The sequence below is a fragment of the Vanacampus margaritifer genome, chromosome 2, assembly GCF_051991255.1.
Source record: "Vanacampus margaritifer isolate UIUO_Vmar chromosome 2, RoL_Vmar_1.0, whole genome shotgun sequence".
NCBI classification, from domain to species: Eukaryota; Metazoa; Chordata; class Actinopteri; order Syngnathiformes; family Syngnathidae; genus Vanacampus; species Vanacampus margaritifer.
The window spans coordinates 26,553,052-26,572,112 of NC_135433.1; the positions used below are offsets into that span (position 1 = coordinate 26,553,052).

General features: G+C 42.4%; 1 protein-coding gene across 4 annotated transcripts in view; it reads right to left on the reverse strand.

Moving 5' to 3' along the window:
- The window catches only part of syt3 (synaptotagmin III), a 38,615-nt gene extending 36,174 nt beyond the window's left edge, over positions 1–2,441 (reverse strand). For 3 of the 4 annotated variants that reach the window (XM_077558275.1, XM_077558273.1, XM_077558269.1), the window contains exon 1: positions 2,101–2,441. The gene's annotated coding sequence lies outside the window, so the exon portion shown is untranslated. The remainder of the gene's footprint in view (positions 1–2,100) is intronic. The other variant, XM_077558272.1, reaches the window with a different exon arrangement.
- Between the last annotated feature and the right edge of the window lie 16,620 nt (positions 2,442–19,061).

Genomic DNA, 19,061 nt, shown 5'->3' on the forward strand with positions numbered 1-19,061 from the left:
GATTACGATAAAGACAAATAACAAATATCAACCTATACAAAAGGTTTATGAGGGATTATTATCATCGTGGCTGTATTATGTAATCTGTATAGGGTTATTTAACCTCTCTGGTGGCTTTTGGAATGGCCGGGAAAGGACTAGAATGAAGATGAGTATGATGGGTTTCCCTCGCGCAGAGATTCAGAAAAAGACTAACAGCAAATCCCAACCCACACAGAAGGTTTATGAGGGATTACATCCAAAGCGGTGGGCATGTCAAATATCTTAATCCAGTGTGAATAACACACCTTGGCTATATTTGGGAATGGCAGAGAGGAGAGGGAAGTCAACAATAATGGAATTCCCTTGCTCTGAGATTTCCAATTGATGTATTCAGCAAATTCCAGTCAAAGAACATTTACTGGGATTATTTCCAGAGTGACGGAATTGTGGAATCTCTATAGGATGACTGGATTTGGAAACGACTGGATTAAAATGACGTCTTTACATGCGAGAAGACAAGTACGATGGAATTCCCTGACTCAGTGTTTTTTTCCCCCCAGAGTGAAGACAAATAACAAAACCCAATCCTACCAGAAGATTTATGAGGGATTATTTCCAGAGTGACGGAGACATGGAATCTCTTTTTACACTTTAGCTAAATCTGAGAATGTTTGGGAAAGGGCAAGGGGGAAGATAAGGACGATATAACTCCCTTGCTTGGACATTCAGATTAAGATTTACAAAAAATCCCAACCCAAGTAGAAGGTTTATGAGGGATTATTTCCAATTTGAAAGTTTTGTAGAATATGTATTTATTTACACCTTGAAAGGATTTGAAAATGACTGGATTAAGAGTACATTTGACAGGAGAGAATACAGGGATTATAGAATTCCTTGACTCAGAGAAAGAAGACCAAGCAAAACATTTACAAGGGATTCTTTTTCAGAGTGGGGAGCACTGGAGACAGTAACAAATCCCAACCCAGAGTGACGGTTTTATGGAATTTATTTTTATCTCAGCTAGATTCAGGAATGATAGCGATAAAGTGCATGAGGACGTTCCGATGTGGGCTAACTAAAAATCCCAGACCAAGCAGAACGTTTACGAGGGATTATTTCCAGAGTGAGTCACCTGTTGTGTGGAGTGACGGGAATGATGATGATTCCAACAGTGTTTATGGCGTCGCGACATCATTAGAGCCAAACAAGCATCAGAGGCATGCACAATGAATAAAACATGTTGATGATATGGATCAATAGGGACCGCCTTCAATCACCTTCATGGCCTCTTTGTTTACAACGATACACCATACATCTTGTTGTTTACAAAACTACACCAAACAGCTCTTTGTTGACCAAGTGCCGACCATTTCAAATGTTTTTTGTTTTTGTTTTGTTTGTACTACTCTGAGATTTAACGAGCAAACATTGCTTTATTTATCTCAGATGAGGTGGGCTAATCTATCGGTTCTACCTAATGGGATGTTTCAGCTTTCGATTGTTTCTGTCTGGACCAGCTACGTTCTGGCGTTTTTTGGTTCACAAATGGGTCGATTTCACACTTGGAACATAGAGGTCACGACTTTTACGTCACCTCACGTCTTAAGGCCCGGGCGCCGTCTTTGTACCGTGATGTACGGTATATTGACGGGATGTACGGTAATACTAGCTGCGCCGTAAATGACTGCTCTAGGTCATGTATCTCTAAACAAGCTGAGGGTCTTCTACGATACACACACAGGCTGCGATGTTCTGTTGGAACAGGAACCTTTTGCTGCCGCGCGCACGCGCACCGCATGTAATTTGCATGAATCACATTCGGTGGGCAAGGTAAAGGGGCGTGGCCCAGCGGGAACTGCAAGCAAGGGAGAGGAGACGGTGGACGGGCGCGCGCACGCACACACAACCCAGGTTGATGTGCGCGCGCGCGTCCTCCTAGAACGTCTGCTGCTGCTGGCCCTTTTAAAAAATAAATAAATACAAAGTTGGAGCATCTAGATAGAGTACGTGCACAAAAAACAGAAACGCAACATGAACTCCATGCGCGCTACACATGAAACATTGATGTGCGCGCGCACGTCGCGAGATGTATGCGTGTGAGAGTGTGCGCGTGCCTACCGTAGAATGTTGTGCACGAATCTCGCCGCTTGCTGCCGTCACGTCAGGTATAAACATGTGTGGGGGAAACAGCGAAAAAAGCGAGCATTCCCGGCGTTTTTTCCCCTCCCACCTCTTTTTCCTTGCTTTTTCTTCCTCTCACGCACGCGCCGGGATGAGCTGACGAGGACGGAGAGAAATGGAGCAAATGATGGCAGCCCTCCTGTTCGCTCTAATATTCCTAACCCTCCTCCTCCTTCTCGTCTTCCTCCTTCCTTGCTGGATGCTCGCTCTCAGCTTCCCGCCCTGTGCTCGGAATACTAATTCCTTGCCTCTCTCTCTCTCTCTCTCTCTCTCTCTCTCTCTTTCTCTCTCTCTCTCTCCTTCCCTCCCTCTTTCTTTTGCTCCTCTACACACTCTCTCTCTCTCTCTCTCGTTCCTCTACTAAAGACACGCTGATGTATGAGAGGTGTTTTTGTGTTTGTGTGTGTGTGTGTGCGTGTGTGTGTGTGTGTGTGTGTGTGTGTGCGTGCGCGTATGCGCGCGCGCGCGCGCGTCTGTGTGGAGGGTAATGGCCCCTCTCAGCCCAGAGGGGACGTGTGAGTGCGTGAGTGCGTGAGTGCGTGAGTGCGTGAGTGCGTGAGTGCGTGTGTGTGCGTGGTACCTATAGCATGATATCTGTGCTATTACAGCTTTGATTAGGTCATAATTATAGTAACAATAGCGCTGCCGCTGTTGCTGATGGGTCCTTAGAGGTGTGTTGATGGTGGCTGTGTGTGTGTGCGTGTGGTTCCAGTATAGTTACTAGAATTACGAGTACTACGATACTGCTGGTGCCACGACACTGTTAGGATGATACAGCTGTATCATCGTGATAGCTAGTGTCGCTAAAATGCTTGTCACGATACAGCAAGTATCACGAAACAGCCAGTATCACAATGCAGCTAGTACAAGGATAAAGCTAGTATCATGATAGTTTGTTGCACACTATAGCTTGTATCATGATGCTAGTATTACATACATATAGTATCCCGATACAAGTTGTTTCAAAATACAAGTAGTATCAGGATTCAGCTGATATTACAATGTGCCTGGTTTCATGATATTGAGCGTATCACAATACACAAAATATCATAATACACCGAGAGTTTACGATATTGCTAGTCTCACACTATAGCAAGTATCATGATATACATTATAGCATGGGTCAAATGCAGAGGTCATATTTCATGTACACATGTAACATGACAAAAAAAGATCACCATATTTTTTCTTCATATCACAATATAGCGAATAGCATGATAATAATAGTACTGTCAGTATCACGATACTACTAATATCACAATGCAACTAGTAGTACGATACATGTAGTACAACAATGATAATAGTTCCATGATACTGCCTGTAACATGATACACTTGGTATCATGATAAAGCTGGTAGGTATCATGATACTGATAATATGATGATACAAGTCGTACCATGATCCAGTTCCTAGTATTATGATACTGCCATTATCATGATACAGCCACTATCACAATACAACTAGTACCATGAGACGCCTTGTAATATGATACTGCTAGTATGTCATTATATAGCGAGAAGCACGATACAGCTAGTATTACGATATTGGTAGTGTCACGATACAGCTGGTAGCACGATGATACTGTGTCTGAAAACCTCACCAAATGTTTCACGCATGTTGATCACGGCGATGAGCGAGCCAGTGAAGAAGCTACACAGGTCGCCTATTATTCCATTCAGCCCCTAAGTCGCTAACATCTCGCTGAGGCTAACGAGGCCCGGCGAGCCTGTTTGGTTCCCAAAACGGCGTTGCCCTCGCAGGGCGCCGTTCCGTCTGCTTTCCTGGAGAGAATCTGATTTGATTTGTTGACCAGGCGGTGAGGAAAATGTAATTGGAATGTCAGCGAGATGTCCGTCTCCGTAACATACGGCATCCATCAGGAGAAATCTCATCAGACTTATCAGACAAAGTGATTAGATGGTTGGTGGGGGGGTAGTAGGGTGGGTTGAGAGAGGGGGTTGTAATCCGTCCCTACGGAGAGCGTGTGCGAGGGGGCCACAGCCTCGGGTTTGGGCCCGACGCCAGGCTGCTGTGTGGTTATGTAAGCGGCAGAAAAGTGGCGCGTTTGCCCCTCAAGACGGCCCACCGCCGCCGTCCTCGCATGCATGCGCTGGGCACGGTGCCATGATGGAGACGACACGGGGATGCGTGATGAACACGGGGGACCCTTCACTGCACGCAAAGGACACTTCATTGGGTACACCTGCTCTGCTTCTGTCAAGAAAACGTGAGCATTACACAAAGCAAAATAAAAAAATGACTCGTAATGTTTACATTTTGCTTATTTTCTGCGAGCCATTTTAGATAATTTTGATTGGTCTCTCAAGACCCACAAAAAATCGGGTCAACATACTGTAAGCAGTAAGCATCAAACCTACCAAAAGAAAGAGTAGATCTTCCACACTAAAAATTAAAATGGTTTCTAGCTTTGTCTGTTTAGGAAACAACAATTGAACATGAGTTGGTTTAATCAACAACAGAAAGCAGTTTGACCAAAAAGCTGATTTTTGTAATAAGAATCATGTCGAGCAGAACCGTGACTTTGATCTTTGGCTTTTGTTAAACCTTAAATTATAAAATAACAAAAACAAGACTAAGAAAGGTACTGCAAAATAATCATTTGTTTAAAGATTCGGTGGTGCCTTGAGATAGGAGTGAACAGTTGTATTCCTTTTGAAGAATAAAAACGTCCACGTCTGGGAATGGTTTAGCTGATTTTGATCAATCATACAATATTTACAGATTTCTATCAATTTAACTAATGGTAATGAGAGGAAAATGATGGAATAGCAGTGAATCCCTTTTGACTGCTTTCTCTTTGAGAAAAGTTAGTTTAGCAACAACAATCAGTGTAGTTACTTCTGGGCAATTTAGGTAAATTGGAAAGACAGCTTTATTATTTGGAGGCCAGTCTCATAGCAGGAACTCTCTCTATTATGTACACGCATGATTTCTAGTGGCAGGCCTTCAGTGGGGATTTACCTAATCCTAATCCAACTCCTATTACCACAGCCATCACGTCGCAATCATGAAAACTATCAATACTTAAGAAAATGGAATATTAACGCGACATGTTCTGGAGCAGTTTATATCTATCAATCTATTATCTAATTAAGAAGTTATGTAATCTAGTATGACTATTCAACTCAACAGCAAGAATTCTTTTCATTACTGTCGTTTATTGATAATATAGGCGATAAAGATGCAGTACATTAAAATATTTTAATCATGTTAAATTAATTCCTCTCTGACATAGACAATCAAAATAATTGTTGTCTTAGCTTTATTCTCATTAGCATGTGCAGGCTAATAAAGTGACCACTGAGAGTGGCATCGCCTCTCTCATCCAGCCGTTTTTTTCCCTCCTGATGACTGACGGCCGCCTCCTCACTAATGAGCTGTCAGGCAGATTTGATAACATGTCAGTCACGTCATAAACAGGAATCGGCGGTACCAGCCAGCACTGCCGGTGTGGGTACCAGATATGATCGGGCTACCAGATCATATCGGTGGCCTTCGTGCCTGCCGATGACGTCAGTGTCATGTCTGGGTAGAGCTGGCTTTGGTTGAGGGTCCCGATTGGTCCTGAGTGGATGCCTGCCCTTCCGCAGGCTGACCAATCCGGGCCCTCAGCCACTTGTGCCTGGCCCCAGGTGTGACTAATCCCCTAATTAGTGTGGGTGCATTTAATTCCCGGGTGGTGATCAGTCCCTTGTGGGATCATTGCCATTGTCACGGTCACCCCCGGAGTTTGTTCTGTCGTTTTTGATTTTGAGTTATACAATAAAGGACAACAGTCTAACCCGCACTCCTGCCGTGGTTCTCCTGCCTCCCTGCTTTTTGGGTCCTCTACGCAACACATCGACAGTCACCACGCCATTCCGTGGACGCACCGTGACATATATATATTCTATTGAATATACCGTTTATATCGCTCAGCCCTGCGTCATCGGTAGGGGTGGGACGATATGGGTAACTCACGATTCGATGTGATGTGACGATATGTGGCCCACGATAATATCACAATATACGATATCTACGATATTTGATATATTGTCCGAAATTTTCTCAACAACATATGACGATATTCAGTATGTGAGTAATAGTGAAAAGTTACCGACTGTTCTTCTTCGTTAATAGTGTCTAGACACCAGTTTTTCACCACTGCTTCTGCCTACTTTACCACCATTTAGGGGATTAGCGCCACCCCCAAACAGAACAGCAGAGAATCACAAAAGTCACAGTTCGGATTGGATCACGAATTTGAGCCACAAATCAAATTGTTTTTGGATCAGAAAACAAAAAAAGATAAATGTATTTATTTTATGAAACACTTTTGCCCATTCAATAATAATAATAAATAAATGAACTCAAAATGTTCAATTTGATCGTTTAGGATTTAGGAACAAAACTTTAAATGCAATAAGAGGCGGATACATTCCTTTTTTATACCTAGTCCATGTATAAAATAATGTATGTATTAAAGGTATAAAGGTATTAATGGCTTAAAGTTGTTTTCCTAAAATCTAAACGTCAATATTTGACAGTTTGAAATGAATGTTTTTATTTATTGGAAAATGTGTTTTATAAAATTAATGAAGACATGAAAATGAACTACTATTATCTTTTTTTTAATAATGAAAAAGACAAAGTGCAATTTAAGGCATATTCCCTTCCTTTTAAACATGGAGAGTAAATTACAAAGTAGCCTAGGCCCAGGATATTAAAAAAGTAAAGCAAGCAAGCCAAGTAGGTGTCACACATTGCTGCTGCCAGCCCTTTTTTTGCACTTCAGGGCCACCGTACCAGCCAGGCACTAATGCTAACATTAGCTGCTAGCCACTAACGTCGGAGAATTATGACGTATCATACAATGACGACGTAATTAACTGGCGGTTTCTTAGCATCCTAAATTAGCGATTAAATATACTTTCGGGATGGCATTGTGATAATGTTGGTAGAAAATATGTAATTTAAATAAAAACTTTGATATGTAAGCCAACACGTCAAACAAGGAAGTCAAGATGGCGGTCACGTCGCCACGCAGGCTGACTTCAAAGTAAAAGACCACCAAGGCAATTACATTGGCATCAATGTTTTGTTTGATAAAGCTTTATTTGTGAAGTTAGTCTCGGTGTAGGCGGCGTGTTACGTTGAGTATGTTTCCAGCTTCACTGACATATGACATATGGTAAATCCATTATGTGCTTCATAAAATATCGATACTACCGTTAGTGTATTGATATATTTATTGCAACAGAGAGCACAACAATATATTGCAATATCGATTTTTTCCCCCACCCCTAGTCATCGCTATGCCCGCCAGCCGACCACCGAAGTCCACTGAGCGCAATTGTGACATCATCAGTATGCCACCCAAATACGATCTGGCAACCTATTTGACCCTGCAGATATATATATATTTTTTAATCACTGTTGGGAAAATTGTACAATTAGTTATCACATGAATAAGCGCTTTACTATTTGCTGCTATGAAGAATCCTTGCTCCGCTTCCACACACATAGTCAGATTAGGACAGCCTATCTAAGATGACTCAGGCAATGAAGAATTGCTTCTGCTTGCAATAAAAAATGCTTTGCTCTGGTTCCACATAGCATATTAAGGTAGTATCTAACAGCTGATTAACAGGAGATGACTCATGATGTCTACAAGAACATCCAACCCAGCGGAATGAATTGAGCCAGTCCACTAAGACGCCCTGTTGTCTGTTAAGAAATGATTGCAAATTTGACCACACATGTACTCAGCACTTACATGCACACACACATAGACAAACAAGTACACTGTGTTCCAACTATGCTGTTCCCCCCATCCCACTGTAGAGTTGGAACACCCATGTAACCAGGGACCGCCCAAAAAAAACGAAAAGAGAGGGCTCGGCAGAGTGTGCTTCAGAGCGGTAGGAGGTTGTGACTGAGGCACACCCTCTGTCCGTTCTCCTCGCTAGCTTGTGAAAGGTACTAAGGTGTCTTTTTCTCTTCTTTATTGTGTTGTGTTTTTTATGAATGTCAGCTTATTGAACCTAACAATCATTTTTGTTTTCAAATCGGCCGCCAAAGCCAATTTGACTAAGTGACATGAAATTTTGTAGATATACAGATGCCGCATGTCTTTTCTTCCCAGGGCTGTAAGACTGAACAATATGACAGAGGGAAAGAAGGGGAAAGGAGGAGCACTGTGCAGTGGTTTTAGTCATCCATGCACTGTTTTGTTTTGTTTCTTTTTGGAGGGGGGGGGGGGGGTACCCATGTATTGTTTATTTTATTGTATTTATTTATTCATTATGAATGTACTGTGTGCCAGATGGATTAGCTGGATAATTAAATTTCCCATTGGGATTATCAATCAATCAATCAATCAATCAATCAATCAATCAATCAATCCATCCATCCGTCATGAGTAGATGCACAAAAATGACTCAGGGAACCATGCATGAAAAGATACTGTAAGGAAGTCTGCATTTCTGATTGGACGCGGCTATTTTGGCACTATAATGCCCTCAGGGATAAATTCAGCCCCCAAAGCCAGTTTCCCTTTCAAGCATGAAAATTGGTAGGCCTGTTGCCATAAGTCGACCCACAAAAAGGTGTCAAGAAGCTATGCCTGAAAACATGTAAGAAGTCTGCCATTCTGGTTCAAAGTGGTCATTTTGACCCTGTTGTGCCCAAAAGAATAATGAATTAAATGAAATCCCTCAACACATTTCCCCCTGTGCAAAATGCAAGATAATAAAAAGTATATATAAAAAAAGTCTCCGAAAACCATTCTCAAAAAGACAGCAGGTTAGTTATCTTGTTTTGTTTCCTGTTTGTACCCCTACAGTGCATGGCCATGATTGTCTATTAATTGAGGCTAAAGTGTGACCTATGCCAAGTGTCACAACACACACTGAGAAACTCAACAGAGACAGCAGGAGAGAAAAAGGAGGCTGGTGATGATGAAGAGAAAGGGGAGTCCAATTGTCAACATAAAAAAACAAGCAGCAACAACCAACCCAGAAATCTTGTTTGTGTCCTCTTGCAAACAACTGCTGGTGTGACAGCACTTTGAGGAAATCACCTGCTCTATACACACACACACGCACGCACGCACGCACGCACGCACGCACACACACACACACACACACACACACACACAGAAAACTGCATACTTTTACAACACCCACAAGAGAAAAGTGCTGGTTTACAGGAGTTAGAGTTGGTGTGGGAGTAACTCATAATAACAATAAGGGGATAATCATAGCATTAAAAAAAAGAAGAAAAAAAAGATACCACTAGTGTCACGACATGGCTCGTGTCCCTTAGTAGGCTATAGCAAATATATCTTAGTATTGTGATACAGATATCACGGTACAGCCAGTAACGCTATAATAACGCTATTGTAGCGCTATTGTAGCGCTATTGTAGCGCTATACTGCTAATATAGCAGAACAGCTAGTACCTTCTAGTATTCAGTTAGTATCATGATGCGCTAATGTCAATTGTTGGTGTCGCAATATAGCCAGTAGCACACATCTAGTAAACACTGTAGGCTAAAGTGTCCAATATGATTTTGAAAACATTAATTTTGCAATACCTTTTGGGCCACAATAGTGGATACTGCTAGTGTCATGTCAAACCTTGTTCATGACACAGCTAGTGCCACTATACAGTTAGAGCCATGATACAGCTGGTTTTACAATACAGTACAGCTGTTCACTATATCATGATAAGGCTAGTGTCACAATATGTTAATGTTAATGAAACACAATACCACTAATGGCACGATAAAAGTAGCATCAATGTACAGCTAATATCGCAACACAGTTAGTACTGTGATAATGCTAGCTTCACAATAAGCGAAGTGCGCAACACGACTGCACGGTGCATTATGGGTAGCGGCGTGGTGCATTGTGGATAGGCTAAACTACCATACAGTCATTGAAAATGAATTGGATACAATGAGCTCTGATTTATAACATTTCAACCGCTGGAAAGTTGCTGTTTTTATGAAATGTATTTTTAGTTTACTGACTTTGAGGGTCGACTTGCAAGCTTTAAGGTGTACAGTTACGCAAAGACTGTCACCACTCTAATCTCCGCCATTCAAATGATGGTTAGTTGGTAGCCTCGCTTTTTTCTTCACGCATGCGCAAACGTAATGCGGACTTCGCTTATACTAAAGTTGCCACCCGTCCAGTTTTTCCCAGAATTGTTTTTTTTTTTTTTTTTTTTTTTGACCAGCTGTCCTGGGAAAATAAAAATCTCTCCCAGGACACAATTTGTCCCGCTTTTTTAATTATTTTTTAGGAAGAATGCCAAAAGCTAATTTGATTTCCTTAATTCTATAGTCTAAAAATGTCCCCTGCGCTACTGTGGAACGCTTTCCGTAGGTGCTTTGGATTATCGGAACTCTGGCACCGTTTGTGCTATCTGAAAAATTCCAATGGTGTCTGAAAGCTAAGCCCTTGTGCTTTACAGAAAAAAATATCATCATTACGGTAATTTCAGTCCTCCTCTCACGGGAGCCAGGGAAGTCGGTGAGTCACGACGAAAGAGTGCAGAGAAGAACAGTCGGATTTTCAGACATTTCTACATCAATTTGAACAAAAAATGTGAACAAGATGGTATGTTTATTGACATTTGTATCACATGGTTGCTTTTTATAGAACCGTACGTACGTAATTTTGGGTGAGGTTTTTTCTAGAATAGTGCAATACACAGTGGCATGTCGTTATTGTATCTTGTTGCATGACTAGTTCACAGAATAGCTAGTATCATGACACAGCTACTATCATTCACTATACAAAAGCATCATGATGCTGCTAGTATCACGATAGCCTACTGTGAAACGCATGAGGATTTTGGACAAAAGTATTGGGACACCTAGAGGAACTAAACCAGTTAGAGAATGGCAAGTTTTGTAGTTTCAACAGCCTCCACTCTTTTGGGAAAACTTTATATACTATTTTAATATATAAGATAGAGAGGAGGGGGGGGTCAGGTGGAACGCAAAGAAGGTTATTAACTCTGTTATTATGTCCACTTCATCTTCTTTCCACTGGTGGTCAATTAAATGGCAAAAAAAAATGTTTAAAAAAAAACAATAAGGGAAGAAGTAGAAGCTGCTGCTGTTTATGTGAGATAATGCAAGTACATCGACTTCAGGAGTTGTTTACAGGCCACTGCCGCTTCCTTAAGTCAATTAGCTGCCAGCACTGACAATTTGACACATTTGCACACGGGCGGACGGTCACTCCCGGACAGACGGATGCCAACAACATCAGCATCATCAACAACCTCATTCCGTGTACGTCCGTCTGCTCCATCTCCTCTTGCCAGAGGGGACGGACGCGGCAAGGCAACCATGGCTCACAGAGTTTGGCTTCCACAGCAGAAAACAGAAATGGCAAGCACAAGATCACATTTGTTTGCAGTGTCGTCGTACAAATAACAAAGTCGCAGGTAAACATGAAACAAACTTAATGGAAGGCAAAAGCAAACCATTCATCAACATGGTAACCAGATTATCACAACACAACTAGTATCACAAACTGCTAGTGTAAGGATAGTGCTAGTACACAGCTAGTATTACATCATATCTAGTGTTACAGTCCAGCCAATATCAGTTAATGGCTAGGAGTACGAAGTTGCAAGTGTCACAATACTGCTAGTATAGTGATACTGCTAGTATTGCAAATTACCATTTCCTGGATGACTGGGAACCTGCACAGCTAGTATCACAACACGGACAGTATCATGATACTGCTAGGGCCATAAGACAGACGCTACCATGACTTATTATGATACCGCTAGTGTCATTTCGCTCGTACCACACTTGACCACACTCAAGCAGGAAGTACAGTCGTAGGTAAACAACCTAATTGGATGGCAACAGCAGACCATTCATCACCATAGCGACCAGTTTAAAGGAAGACTGTTGACCTTTTTGGCGACTGTTGGTGCAGTTTGCTGCGAGTCCTGACTTACACGCATCTACTGTACTTTATCCTGGTTGTTAGTAATTCACTTGAGTCCGTTCATGATTTTTAAGACTGATTTAATTACAAACAAAACAGACAAAAAACATACAGTGAGAGATGGTAAGAGGACCGTGTGCCTCTGCAGCTCAACACTGCCTGACTAATCTCTTTTTTTTTTTCTTCTGAGAGCTCAATATTATTCATTTGGCAGCCTTGTGGGTTCAACATGTCATCATCATCGCTCTTTTGTGTGTCCAAGACCCTTCACTGGATACGTCAAAGTCCTGCCAGAATCATGGAGTTGTCAGGAAACCAGAGGACGGACCAGAGGAAGAAAAAATGAACCAAAGTGAGATCCACAGACACCAATCTCAACCAACTCCAAGACCAGAGGGATAAACAAACTCTTGTTGAGTTTTTGTAGATGTTGGTAGATGCTGTTTTGGTGAATCTGGAGTGCACAAAGACTTCCACCAGAGTTACAAGTTACAGGACCCTTCACCAACCCGATACATCAGAATCCCAACCGGATCAGGCAGATATCAGGGGACCGTAGAAAAGACGAAAGGAAGGATAGATAGAGCAGAGTGAGGTCCACAAACATCAACCTCCACGCAGCAGAACGGGGCACAGCGGGCACGCACGGCGCCCCACTGGCCCACAGCCGGTGCGCCCCACACGACCAACACCCGACACCCACCACAACCTTACCCCCTCCCCCCAGCCCCTCCACCACCCCCTAGCCAACCACCTGGACCCCCCCCCCCCCCCCAACAAGCCACCCCCTGAAAGAAAAACAATGGGCTCGGCGCCACCACGCGTTACAAATGAAAAAGCGCTACGCATACACACAAAAACAAAGAAGCGGCACACCGTGGCGCGGTGCCACACTGCCGATTGCTACAACCACTGTGGTCTACCCCATCTGGAGGTTCCCCACTCCGGGCCCACCAACCTCGCCAGGTTGTGAGGTGCATTAAAATTGGAGGGTAAGTACGGAGCAAAGATGGTATCTCGCCAGACCCACTTTTTGAGGTGGTCTCTGTCCTATTCCAAACACACTTGGTGCGGTTTGCTTCGTAGTCTGAATACAAACCATGGCTGATCCGCTCCAACTGCAGGACATATGCGCCTTTTGGGCTGATAAGCCATCGTAGCCAAGTATTGGGGGGGCGGGGGTGGATATTGCCCGGTAGTGAATATTGTGCTAAATTCCTTCCTAATCCTCTATATTCTGTTTAGCCACGCTGCTGTGAGCTGGGCAGCGGAGTGTAACGGCTCCTTCGGGTTATCGCACCCAATCGACGACGCTGTTCCAAAATTAGAAATCGTGTCGCGGAACCTCTGTTGAATGAGCTGCTCTTGACGCTCGCAAATATCTTGTATCTATTAACGCCACAAATATGCAGAGCAGTCATGCAGCACGTGGGAAGTTCATGTTTTCCTCTATTTCCGGGTTTCTTTATGTGTTCAGCCCTCGTCATTTTTGTCCAATCGGAGCGCATATCGTCACGCAGGTCGAAGTGATTACACAATATTAATCACTTGCAAAAAGCAGTGTAACCGCAGCAAACGAAAAAAAAAGTCTGCTTTTATTACGGAACAAACAGGCGGATTAAAGGACTTTTGTGGTCTGAATACATCCTTAGCTTCAAGATCCATTGCTGCAATCGTGGACTTAGCTTCCTGTTTGATTAACTTAACTTCCCTTTTGATTGCAGCCACTTTTGAGCCTTTATATGAGGAACTTGAGGAATGATCAGAGCTTGCCATACATAGACCCTTTAAACCTTCTAGACAATGTCCTTGATATACTGTCATAAGGATCAGCAGTTTCGTTGACTTCCTTTGCTTCATCTATACGTGCATGTTCTATCCAACTATTTACAGTACATGTGTGCGGTGTGGCATTTGAACATAACAACCCTTGGGTTAAACCAGTGCTCTTGATCATTCTCTATGATTTCGTTTGACTTGACTTTTTGCAACAGTACTTTAACAGGTATATTCAGCTCATGGAATTGTCCTAAGCGGTCTCCAAATTCAATCAACTTGTCTTCAGCCAAATTGACATTGTAGTCCATATCCATCCAAACGATCATTTTATTTTTCAACTCCATCACTTGGTTTGACTAAACTATCCTCAGTTGTGTCATCCTTTCTAGGGATTCCATCATCCCATAAGACTGCACTTGTTCCATTACAGCTGTATCCCTGGTTTCCTCTTTAGGTTTCACTTGTTGTGTTTCCATGTTAGCTTTATCCATCTCAGTTTTTGTGATGCAAGATGAAAGACTTATTAGCCATTGTTAGCTCATGAGCAAAGCAAAGTTTCCTTGTGTTAATTCCAATTTGAGTCGATCAAAAAATAGTTCTTATCAAGTCCAACGTAGCGATCTGAATGCTATTCCAAATCCATTGTTGAAGTTTGCTGCGAGTCCTGACTTACGAACATCTACTGTACTTTATCCTGGTTGTTAGCAATCCACTTGAGTCCGTTCATGATTTTTACGACTGCTTTAATTACTAACAAAACAGACAATAAACATACAGTGAGATAAGGTAAGAGAACCATGTGCCTCAGCAGCTCAACATTGCCTGACAGAGATTCTTACTGGACACAACATACATCATCATAAAGGAAGAATAGCATCATAACTAGCATTGTGTATGACTTGTATGGCATATCCTTTGGCCTGTAATCCATACCGCGACCGTTAGCGCTTAGGTAGCGTCAGTGCGCTTAAGGTCTCTGAATGATTAATAGCCACTACGGCTAACCAGCCTTGTCGAAATAATCCGTTCCAGGGTCAAACTATCAACATTGTAAAGCCTTTACTATCTATGTGGACAGGCAATGTAATACAAGTGAAAAAGAAGTTAATCACATTTCAGATTGAGTCAAACATTAAATTTCACAAATCACATTTTTGCATCGTTCCTATTATGATTTTTTATAACAAAAAAATGCGTGCCATTTTTTCCTCTACTTGTAGCCTTTTGAGATATTGCGATGTAAAGGGCATTATAAATAAAATGTGTTATTTTTATTATTATGATACTGCTAATATCATCGTTAGTATCATGTTGCTTGTATTATGGCAATGCTATCACAATACTGCTAGAGTGACAATATTGCTAATACCACAAAATGGGTAGTCTTCTAGTCTGAAGATATATGTACTTAGTATTTTGATACAGATGGTATCACGGTACTGCTAGTGTTACAATTCTTTGAGTTTTGCAATAGGCTACTATAACAATAATAGCACAATACTGCAAGAATTTGTACAAAGCCACTAGTCTAATGAGAAATATATCGTCGCTAGTTGTATTGATACAGCTGGTAACATAATACCACTAGTATATAATATATGTAACCAATATAAAATTATTCATAGAACATACATTACTCAATATATGATGAAGAAAATGGGACTCTCAGACTCCGACATCTGTCTCCAGTGTTTACAAAACACTACAGACACTTATGTTCATGCTTTATGGTTATGTACTCCGGTTATGTATTTCTGGACTAAAGTCTTAGAAAAACTTTCCGCTATCTTGGACTGTAGGATACCTTTATCTCCAAACTTGTGTTTGCTAGGCGACCTAACAACAACTGACTTAACACATAAACAATTTCAATCTACACTTGTAGCCCTTACTATCGCAAAAAAAGCAATCCTTGTTAACTGGAAAAATAAACAAACTCTGAATATCGACCAATGGTCTAACCTCCTCATAAATCACATTTTAATGGAAAAAATATCTGCCTCAAATAAAAACCAAATATCAAAATTTATAGAAGCATGGTCTACGTATATAGAATATTTTAACCTAATTCTGGTTCCTTAATTCTGCCTGTTAGCGAGAGCCACTACATCGTGATAACTTACATTGATGTTTCTGCATTTGGCAATTTGTAACTAATGGTTGTGTTTTTATAGTCAGGAAACCAGTTGCTGCCAACAGGATCGAGCAGATTCACCTCCAATAGGCACTAAGGATTAATATTCGGATTCACTGCATGCCAGGGGGGTTAATTCTATAGGTGCTGTCCCCCCCTGGCTGGGCGTGGGCGGGTCTGCCCCTCTGTTGGCTGCTGGGTGGCGGCGGCGTCTTGGCCGTTCCCTGGGTCTCTTGGGGGGTGCTGCGTTGCGGGGCTCTCCCTGGTGTCTGGGGCGGCGTCGCCCCGGCGTGGTCCGTCGCTCTAGGGCCCGGCGACGCGGTTTGGGGCCTGTGGGCCGCCGGGGTGCCCCGTGGTGCCCTTTCTCGGGTTTCCTGACGGCCTCACGACTCTGGCTGAAAGTGTTCGGTTTAGGGAAACGGTATGGGATTTTTATTTTTTTTATAGGTTTTAGGTGAACTAATGAATGCACGCACGCACGCACACACGCACATACAAAAAAAAAATTAAAAATGGAGCGCAATGATGATGACATGTCAAATCGGTAAAATTACCGAATGATCAATACTGAGCTCTCCAGAAAAATAAAAAAAATAATACCACTAGTATCTTGATACTGCCAGTATCGCAATACCAGTTAACATCGTAAAAAGTAAAAGCGGCGAAGCTTAAATTTTCTATCAAGTGATGAACAGCAAAATTGCCAAAGAACCAGCAAAATGTACAAACTGAGCTTCGTCTCCGGGCAGTGTTGTGCATCCTTTGAAGGCCTTGTCCAGTTTTAGTGACCTTGACTTACCCCTTGCTGCCTTACATCCCCTTTTATAGATCCCTGACAGTGAAGAACTCCTGAGCCAGCGAAAGGCCTTAAGTACACTTGGCTGGCCGAGGCCTCTCGTCTCTTAAGAGCCCCCCTCCTCCAACCGACCCCCCACCGCCGACCTCCACCCACCCCACCCGACGCGATCCCCTTTTCTGGCGTCGGCACGTCACGTCTGCCGCTGTCTTTTTTTGCTCGTGATCGTCCGTTGCCAGGACAACCTTCCCTTCTCTCTCTTCGCCCACCGCTTCCGTTCACTCCGGAACGTCTGTCGCGACTCCCCCGTCACCCGTCACTCATTTTTCATTTCTTTTTACACCCCACTCGTTTTCGCCTCGGGGAAAAAACCACGAGAGTCATTTTTCGACTGTATTCCTTGAAAGAGAGCAAAAGGCGGATGTAAGGAATGCAGTACACAAGATCTGCCGACTAACACCGTGAGGATCACAAACATACAATTGTTTACCAAAGGGTCACAATGCTTTTGGACAAAAGTATTGGGACACCGACAAGAAGTGATTACCCCTTAAAACACCTTGGAATCTTTAGAATAATTATCGACGATTACTGTAGAGAAGAAAAAAATAGGGGGAAAACCACCAAGAGTTGTCTTTACCCTTCATTGAAGTGGAAGACTGCACATAGCGGAGTGTGCAAAATTAAGTATGCAAGGTCTTTTTCTGGCTAATGACGTTTAAACTAAACAATAATCTGCATCCTGATTGTTTATTTGGAATATCATGAGTTTTGTAGAAAAAGTATTGGGACAACTGCAGGAAGTGAAATTATTTCTACTGAATACATAAATAATAAAAACGTAATGAAAATTTGGTATAGTACAGGGTTAGTTAGTTGACAAATATGTAATTGTTCATGTGGAACAGAATAACCAGCTCCTAGCACCATGATGAGTTTCAAACAAAACTATTGGGACACCTCCAGAAAGTGGGGAAAAAGCTGAAATGGATAAGGCTGACAAACATTCCTGATAGTCTTGAAATCTGGAATGTTGTGGCAAAATTTTTACCGCAAAAAAAGTCGGGTGGTAACATCCAGCCGCATACAATTGTTTGTTGAGCTACATGCTGCTTCACAAAGACACTTGTTGTCTGCTCATTGCTTCTAGCCGAAACCTCATAAATCACGATTTGGCAAAATTTATATTTTTTCACAAATCTATACTATTGGTCAGTCCACACGTGTGGGTATTAATGCAAAGTGTTGAAAAGGTCTTACTCTCTTTGGTCTCGTGAAAAGTGACCATTTTGGAGGTACAGTATAAGATTTCGGCCAGACGCCAGCGATATTCACACTAATTCTGGGGAAAACATGTCCAGGGAGATTTGCCATCAGGCACCTTCAGGGATGTCAGTTCCAAAATGACGAATTATCACGCAGGTGGAACCAGCCAACCAGAAGCCATAAAAGATGACGGATGACACCTTCAAGGAACATGGGAATTTCTGAATACTTGGCATCCAAATAGTTTGTTTTATAACTTGACATTAGAAGAAGTTTTGAAGGCTCTGAAAAATTTAGCGTTAGCGAGTTAGCGGGTATTTTATACACACACGTTTGCCTTCTGCGCCGCGATATTTATCGATGGGCGCACTGGGCTCGTGTCATCGTTGGGCTCTGCGGGCTGCAAAAGACGGACGGGAGAGTAATCTCAACCCGCGGGGCCTCTTCCTCATGCGTAAATCACAGCCCAGGCACATTAACGCGTCTGTGACTGCTTGTGTGCTATTGTTCTTCTGGTAGTGGTGCTTCTTTTGCCTGGCTTTCTTGTTGCTGTTTTGGTGGTTCTTGTTCCTGCTGTTGCTGTCTTTGTTGCATTTGTTCCACGTGTTCATGTTGCTTTTTCTTCTGTTCTGGTGCTCCTGTTTCTGTATGATGTATTTGTTCCTGTCTGTGGTCTTCTTATTCTTGTCGTCTTCCTGATGTTCATGTTTCTGCTGCTCTTGCTCTTTCAACGCCGACCTTGTTCCTGTTTCTGGTGTTCTTGTTGTTGCTGGTGATCTTGTTTTTGTTGGTGATTTTCTTGTTCCTGTCAGTAGTCTTCTTATTGTTGCACGTTGTCGGATGTTCTTGCGCGTGTTGCTTTACCTGGTGCCCTTGTTCTTGTTTCTGGTGTTCTTGTTTCTTTCAGTGATTTTCTTCTTCCTGTTTGTGTTTTTTTAATTGT